Here is an 8,358-nt window from a genome sequence, read left to right as displayed (position 1 = left end):
TCTCAGTCACTTCTTTGGGGACTCCTGGCTTGAGCTGTCTGCACCTCTGAGGACTCTTTGGAAATGCTAGTGGAGCAGGCGGGAGACTCTCGACTCCGTTCCCCTCCTTGAGGCAAGGTGAAGTGTCTCTAGAGCATCTCCAACAAACGTTTTTCTAATTTTTCCCTAAAATCTTCCTGTTTAGAAGATACCCCAGGCTCCTTTTGTCGATGGTCATTGCGCTTGGCTACCATGTTAGTTGAAAGGTTTTCCAATGTATTATTTGTCCAGTAAATGAAGAGACTTTACCTTCCCTGTAGAGGACACGCAGAATAACTGATCACCGTCGTCACTGGAGGAGGGTTACGTTCTCCTTGAGTTTTCTTTCCTCCAGGCTGAACAAAATCCTTTAATCTCTTCTCATGGATCATATGTTCTCTAAATCTCTTACCATTTTTGTTGCTTTCCTCTGTGCTCTGATTTGTTTACTTCTTTGCACGTGGACTCAGTACTCTGTGGCCTTGTCAGCGTTGTGTGAAGTGGCGTGATGCTGCCTTCCAAGTGGCGCTTTATTAAAACAATCTCAAACGCCTTTTCCCTTTTTTTGCACATCCTTGGTGTTGTTGATGTATATTCGCTGATGATCCAGTATATCCCCCAAGGTTATTTTCCGTAGTCCAGCAGCCAATTACTCTCCACCTGGGCTGCGTACGCTGCTCTCGCACTTGTCTTGATTGAATTTCATCAGGCTATTTTGGTTTGACACGATTTGGTCTTGACATATCCGCGTTGGCTGTGTTCTTGTTCCATTTTTGCCTTATCCTGTAGGTTGCTTTTCAGTCGATTGTTTCGTGATTTTTCTAGTATCTTCCTGTTGGTCGCGGTGAGAGTTAAGCCCCTAATTTGCTTTAGGAGCTTTTCGGAACTGCGCTACGTAGTTATTTGCTTTTGGATCCCCAAAGCGCTTTGAAACTTTGTGCGTGAATAAAAGTGGATCGTCTCTATGCAAATTCCTTAATTTCTCCTCTGTTAAGTTACACTCGTGAAAAATCAACATCTTTTAAGCGATGCCTATTTTCATTGTATTGATATTTCTTTAAGATGATAACTAAAGAGTACCAAGGTCACACAAGTTAAAATCAATTATTTAAATCAAGACATTTTGAAAACGCGGTTGAGTTAGTAGATGTAGACGTATTTAAATGCAAGGCTGTTCTTTTTCTAGACTATCACGACTTCCAGTCGAATGATTACTTCAGCTTTATTGGTCGTAGTGAGGTCCAAAATAGTTAGTTTGTATTTGAGTTTGACTGTGTTATAACTTATCACCTAGCATTTTTTTTGGAACCTAATCACGTGTAATTGCTTGCTGCATGAGATTTTCGGTGTGCCCCTCCTGTCTCCTCCAAAACGCCACCTCCCTCCCCACCTTATGCGCCTATGGAGCGACGTGTCCTGCTGTCCGTCTTGGTGCTTCCCAGAATCTGCTGCTGGGCTTCATCCAGTACGAAGGCACTGATCTGAGCTGCGTTAGGAATCCGGTTCTTCCGAGTTACCGCTTACTGTAAGAGCTATTCCCCTTTTTCTCTTTGCAAAGGCATATTGCAGCCATCGCTTCTCCTTTGTATCTTAACACCTTCAAACCGATGATTTTAAAGTCTGGTCACACGCTCATCCCACCAGATTTCTTTTTTTTTTTTTTTGCCAATCAGAATTGTATTTGTTCTTGCTTGTTATTCAGACTCCTCGCGTCCATATATAGCAGCAGAGAATTCATTTTCTTTGCAGACCCTCTTTCTTGTCTGACTTTGAACCTCATTTACCCTTCGAAGTGTCCTTCTCTTATGTTTAGTTTATTCCTTTCCTGGATGCATCAGCAGTTTCGTCTGGGAAGGTGTCTTTTGAGCCGGAAAGATGCTGGCTCTGCGATTCGTCAAATCTGTGTTCCCCTGCAATATAGTTCGGTAACTCAAAAGCAAATATTCTCATCTGTTGCCCACCCTCGGTCATTTCTTCAGATCTTTTTTTTGGCCTTCTCTCGCTTCTAGTGCTGGACGTGTGTCTCAGCTGAGGGATGAGCAACCTGTGGAGGTGCAGTCAGATGGTGCGTGGTGTGCGCGGGCTCGTAGCCCTGGTGTTTTGCAAGACTCGTTTGCAAGGGCAGCGGTTTGCAATTTTGGATCCCCCCCCCCGAGTTCGGGACTCGGCGAAAGCCGCTGCCGAGTGTGGAAGCAAGGTACCATTGGCTAGCAGAGTCTGGCCTGTTTTTGAGGTGGTTTCTCCCACTGCCTGCTAGGTTTCTCTTGGCACGCTTAACCTGGAGCACGGGGGAGAAAAAGAGTCTGGCGTGGTACTGTGTACAGATTGCCAAACCTTGACTTTCCTTTTCAGCTCGCTTCCCAGATCCTCGAAATCTTCTTTCATCCGTTTAGCTTCAGCTGGTGCAGCGTTGCTGGTCCCGCTGTGCGTGGTTCCTCCTTTTGACCAGAGCGATTAGCCAATATTTGCGGTTGTCTGTCGACAGAAGAAATCGATGATGGCCAGGCATCTCTGCGAGGCAATCTCGCTGCTTCACAGAGGATGTTTGCAGAGACTGGTTTTCCTGAACGCGGTCGGAATCGAACAGCAGGAGACAGTTTTGCTCGATATACCAAGGTCGTTTTTTTTCCAGCTAGCAGTCCACGCGCGCGCACACACGCTTTCACTGTGACTTACACTACGGGTGTTTCTTGGGTTGTCCTTGGCTTCCTCGTGCTTTCCTGACGTTCTTCACTGGTGTTTCTGGCTCCGTCGGTATGGTCCGTTCTTGCTTGTTCTCCATGGCTTACATAGTCTCCTCTTCTACCAAAATAATGCCTCTGGCTTTGCGTTCAGCCCCTAGTGAAATGTGTTTACGCACATTTGCTTAGGACAGTTTCTGGCCAGCCCTGCTAGCTGTTATCTTTGTCCTCCAAAATTCCTCATAACAGAATTGTTTTCAGTGGAGACTTTCCGGACAGCTTCATAATCCAGTTCAGTTTRTGCTTTCACTCTGGGGAGAGAATAGGAGGCATCTCCGCTGCAGAAGCCAAACCTGAGAGCTTTTTTGTTGGGGCCCGTGTTTTGCTGGTGGTGGGTGATGCTCTAACCATTAGATCGTGGAAGACCTAGATCTGGTCCTTGCACACGCACGATTTCCCTGTAGTGCACAAATTGCATAATCACTTAGTGCCTCAGTTTCCCCTTGGAAATAGGGGATAAAAGGGATGATAGCGTTCTTTAGTGTGCAAGCATGACGGAAAGATAGATATACGAAATATTGGGAGATGCCCTGATACCCGCAGGGACGACTCGCCTGCCTCTGCAGCGCTTGAAAGAGCGAGAAGACTGTTAATGCCGTGCTCGTGGTCACCTGGTTGGGTTACTCGGTTGAACTCTTCATGGGGTTTCTCTTCAAGTTTTATACAGGGTTTTTAAATAACGCCGAATGTGTTCCGCTTATTTGGAGAAAGCGCGTAACGTCAGCGCTGCAGAGGCTGTTCTGGTGTGTCACTCGCTTCGGTTGGCAATTCGGGCTTTGATCTGCAAAACTCTTGATTTGAATCTTACCTGCTTGTGAGACCTCCTTCCCCAGGACTGTGCTGGTAGTCAGGATCAGCTGGGCTTTGCTTCGCTGACAGTCTCGTTTTTAAATCTGAGAGGACTTCAGCAGGGTTTTCTCCTGAGGTGGAGGGGCGCACTGATGCTGGAATATGTTTTCCTTGGTGTTATCGGAATTTCCTGGCTATCAAGATAAGCTGCAGGGCTCCTGGATCGTAGCGGCAACCGGAGGAAGACGTGTGTGTCTCCGGTGGTTTCAGGTTTCTCCTGGCTTTCCTAGGATTTTACCTAGGCTTAAGATATTGATTTTTTTATTAGTAGCCATATAACCTATCAAACAGTAAATACTACCTGAAGAGCCAACCCTAAATTCTCGCTAATTCGATGCCTAAAAGGTGCAAACCTCCTCGCACCGAGGCACCGCAGAGCGGATTCTGAGACCGAGGGACCCCGTGCTGCCATCCGCATCTAGGTTTCCGCAGAACGAGAACTGGGATTATATTTCATGACTGCAAAATCCTGAAGCGTTGGCACCCACATCCAGAAGTGCTGACGCTGTCGTTTGAAGGCAACAGAGTGTTGTGTAGGTGTTCTGCGATAATTTTAGCTCTTTTCCTTGATGCAGCAGATACTCTCTCCCAACTAAGGCGATTGCTTGCCTACTGACGGGAAATACGTTGCGCTCCAAAGGCTCTGAAATCCAGGTATGAGAAGACAGTATTTCTGTGAAGCAGCGTTTAGACTATGTACTAAAACCACTTGAAGTACTTTTACGGCTTCCTTATTAGACCATCTAAGCACTTACAAACTGTAGTTAACATAATGATGCTTTTAGGTGGTAGAGAAGTGCCGTTTACCCCAGTTCCCCATCTGTACGACGTGCCTCAGCTGGGCTGCGAGCCTGGTTTCGCTGCTGGCTTGGGTGGATGGAAGTCCGTAGTGCTGCAGAAGAGGTCGGTCTGCCCTCCCTCCCGCTCGCTCTGACGGATCTTGGGCCAGCGGCGTAGTTTCACCAGGCAGCTGAGCGACCGGCTTCGTTGCACCTTCTGCTGTAGCTGCCCGGTTGCGTTGCTGCCTGGTGTGAATCCACGTTCGGGAACGCGGCCACGGAGGAAGGAGGAAAGGTGAGGCTGCCCCTTTGGGTACCGGCGTGGGCTTAGTTTGGCTTCAGGAGCCGTCTGAAACGGCGCCTTCGGGCAACATCTCATGATGTTGGAGGTGAAAGGGCCTGGGCACCTCGCTGCCCCGGCTTCCGCCCGCGTGGTTGCGTTCCCACCCTTGCACTGCTGCTGGGCTCGGCTGGTTGCTTGGCAAACTCATCCGCCTGTAAAACCCCCAAACACTTTACATCTCTTTCAAGTAGACTGAAGTACAGTAAGAAACAGCACAAAAATTGGCAGCATCTGTGAAAACGTAGACTCTGGTTAGGAGTTTCGGAGCCGATCTTAAGCCTTCCCAGTGAGTGACTGCATCAATGTGGACACAGCTCCCGGGTTCACGTTTTGTGCTTGTTTTATCGAATATCTCATAGTTCTGCTAGGAAAAAAAAATCCAATATTACCACAAACAGCGCTTGAGATTACTTTGTTACCTATTTATAATCAACCCGATGTTTTCTTCCTGATTTGGTTCGTTTCCATATTTATGCACAACATACAAGAGCGAGGGGAAAAAAAAACAGCCAATTAAAACGAGGAAATTAAGACAAAATGTTATCGGATAGTTAGATACCTGGAAGCCCTTGCAAATAGATTCTGGAAGATGACAGTGTCCCTTTAATTTAAGAAGAAAAAAACCTGTGCTGGTACTTAATTTTTAAAGGCACCTCTGTTTTCCAGAGTGCCTGGGTCCGAGCTTATCCAGTAAAAGTGCTGCTCCTTCACCACTTGCTGCTTGCAAGTCTTTTCTAGCAGGGATAATTTATTCCTCTTTGACAGTGTGCCTGCAATACAAATTAATACCAAAGCCTTCGGATTTTGTTCTCCGACATGCTCAAATGAAAAGAAAAGAGTGTATTTAAAAATGGATTTCAGATAATCTGGGATGACAAACACTAAAATACCTTGGCGGTAAACATGTATTTGTTGCCACAGCATCAGTATATAGTAGGAAAGGCTGTTGGGTGCTGTAATCTTTATTTTTATACCCCCAAGTATAATTTGAGTCCTCCTAAAATTTAATTCTGAGTTTCCTTAACTTTCTATGTTTATTTTCAGACTGATTGCACCATCTCTAACGCATCTCATCAGAAGCTCTTGATTTTTATCTTAATGTCGATTTTTGCCCGGGTGTCTGTCTTTAAAGGTAGCAATGGTGCTATATGTTCTTATTCTCTGAAACTGGAGCTGTTTGAAGTGTCACGTGTAGACTCATTAGTGAAGTGATATAGCACAGTCTCGCACATTCTTGGACTAAAAGCATATTACGGGTTAGCAAAGAATAAACTGAAATTTGTAGCGAGGGCTCTAATTCTCTTTTTCTCTTTGGAAGTCTTGAACGCGCTGTATTTTTTACTATATTTTTCCCATGCGATGTGAGAATCAGTACAGTAAAATCAAGTGTTGTGGTTGTGGTTTCTCTTTTCTTTGACCCTTTTAGCAGAACATAAAGAGAGTGATAAGATGGAGGGCTGTACTGCAGTTTCCTAGAAATCGTCGCTTGAAAGAATTTATCATCTGGTTTGAACCGTTTCGCAGAAGCGACCGTACCGAGAGATACGATAAAGCTCTTTATCCGATTGGCGTTGTTTAAATGGGAGGTGTGTTTTAATAATGGTGTGATTTGCAGGGCTCAAATGGCTGCGATTTTTATTCGCATGGAAATAAGTGTGTGTTTGGACTCACAGGGCTCCTGTTGCGGTTAATCGCTGTGATACATCGGCTGCTGGACACTTTTATCCCGGACGGTGCTGGATTAGCACGTTCGGTAGCGCGGAGTGATGAGCTTTGCCTTAGTCTTAAGCTGGCAGAGGGTGCCTGGGTATCTAGTTGGCCTTTGCTGAAGTGCACGGGATCGGTGAGAACCCATCACCGAAGGCTGAACAGCTTGTGTTTTCACGTGAACTGGAGCTTCAAATCCTCTTGTTCCTCAAAGCTTCCTCTTTTTTGGACRTAGACAGATAAAGTTCTAAAAATCCACTTCCTAAAAGTTGTTTTCAATTTATCTTTTCAGGATTCTGCCTTTTATGCGTATAGGCATGCAACGAGCAGCTCTTTCAAAATGCCTTGCTATGAGAGTGTTGACAGAGAGCCAAACCTCAGATCGAGGAATGCTTAAAGACTGGAACTCAGTCTTGTTTGAGCAGATCGACTTTGCAAGCTACTGTCGAGTTAGCAGGCTGCCGGTTCTTCTTCGCTAGGAAATTAAGGCAGGTTCACTGTGCTCGAGTCACTATTTTCAAACCGACTAGCTTGCAGGAGAGCCGCAGCGCTGAGGAATGACCCTCGTTCTGCCATGCCTTCGGACCTGGTGTCATTCCCAAACTTTTGGGACTCTGTCCTGTGGCTCTGCAGGCTGCAATAAATGAAGCCGTTCTTCAAATTCTTTCCCGGTGAACTGCGGCTTTGAAGGAATTTTAGCGCCAAATGACGTTCTGATTAAGAAAATTGGCACTGTGTTATCACTTTGGGCTGATATTCATCACATTAAGAATAGCTGTTGGAGTTCAGAAAGCGCTTGCTGACAGGTTATCGGGGTGAAACGGATGCGTTTCGGGAGGGTGGCAAGGACCGGGCAACAGATCYGGTGGGATTTTATCAGCGCTCTTTAAGCGGAGTCACTGGTGGTGGTTGTGAGCGACACGCGGATTGGCAGAACGATCCGTTGTGACCCTTGAAGCACGGAGGGCCTCCTTGGAGCCTGCTGGTCTCCTGACCGTCCCGACTGCAGGGACAGTGGCATGTGGGGACAAGACCTGTGCAGCCAGGGCTTGTCCCAACGCGTGTCGCGTGCTTGAGCTCTCCCGTTTAGACGGGCCCGTGGAGKTTCAGTAGAGTTGTGCAAGGTGATCCCGATTGCTCAGTGCCTTGGGCTGGTAATGCTATTTTTGTAGAGTTTTTTTGAGTAGAGAACAACTCTCATTTCTGTGTTTGGTGTTAGTTTTGTACAGGAAGGCTGTGCATGACTTGCATTTCAACGTCTTGAAAGAGCTGTTGGAAAGGTGGTAGAGGAACAGCAGAAACACTGAATTAATCCRAGGACCAGAGAAAACGCGGCGCAGGCAAGCTTAGCATCTCCTGCAGGTTTGAAGTGAGGCGTGTGTTTTTTATTAGGGAGGACGACTGCCCGTTGCAGTGACGGATCACAGGAAAATGTGTTTTTTTCCATCTCTTGAAATTTCCGCGTTTGCTTGCTTTTCTCTAAAACTGTGTGGGCAAATACGAGTTATGCTCTTGCCAAATACTAGGTTCGGTCCGTGGGCATCTGGGGGATATTTAACGGCATGTGGTGTGCAGGAGGTGACTTTCCGTGAAGAAGCGGGTCTCGTCCGGCCTTTAAATGGCTGAAACTGTGGACATGTCTTCTTTTTCTGGGCAGAAAGAATGAATCAYGGAAAGGCACCGGGCGAGCAGCGCTCGTCCTGTTAACCTGCAGTTGGGTTACAGAGAGGTTGTGTTAGGAGGTGGTGGAGTCTGTTAATTGAAACATTAGTTTTTGCTTTAATGGCCCAAGCTTTGCATTACGATTACTCCCTTATTCTAGTTAAAAAAGATTCGGTACAGGCTGGGAATCACAGAATCACAGAATCACAGAATGGTTGAGGTTGGAAGGGACCTCTGGAGATCATCTAGTCCAACCCCC

At 46.5% G+C, this 8,358-nt stretch overlaps 1 protein-coding gene across 2 annotated transcripts in view; it reads left to right on the top strand.

Annotated features, from left to right (window-relative positions):
• The first annotated feature begins 7,181 nt into the window (after positions 1–7,181).
• Positions 7,182–8,358, top strand: part of FAM168A (family with sequence similarity 168 member A) — a 156,810-nt gene continuing 155,633 nt past the window's right edge. Inside the window, exons 1-2 of one of the 2 annotated variants that reach the window (XM_026085156.1) lie at positions 7,182–7,243; positions 7,657–7,799. The gene's annotated coding sequence lies outside the window, so the exon portion shown is untranslated. Of the gene's footprint in view, positions 7,244–7,606; positions 7,800–8,358 lie in introns of those variants that run through there. The other variant, XM_026085157.1, reaches the window with a different exon arrangement.

This window comes from Apteryx rowi, unplaced genomic scaffold (assembly GCF_003343035.1).
Source record: "Apteryx rowi isolate R43461 unplaced genomic scaffold, aptRow1 scaffold_660, whole genome shotgun sequence".
NCBI classification, from domain to species: Eukaryota; Metazoa; Chordata; class Aves; order Apterygiformes; family Apterygidae; genus Apteryx; species Apteryx rowi.
Note: the sequence above shows the minus strand (reverse complement) of the source record. Positions and strands in the feature narration are given on the sequence as shown.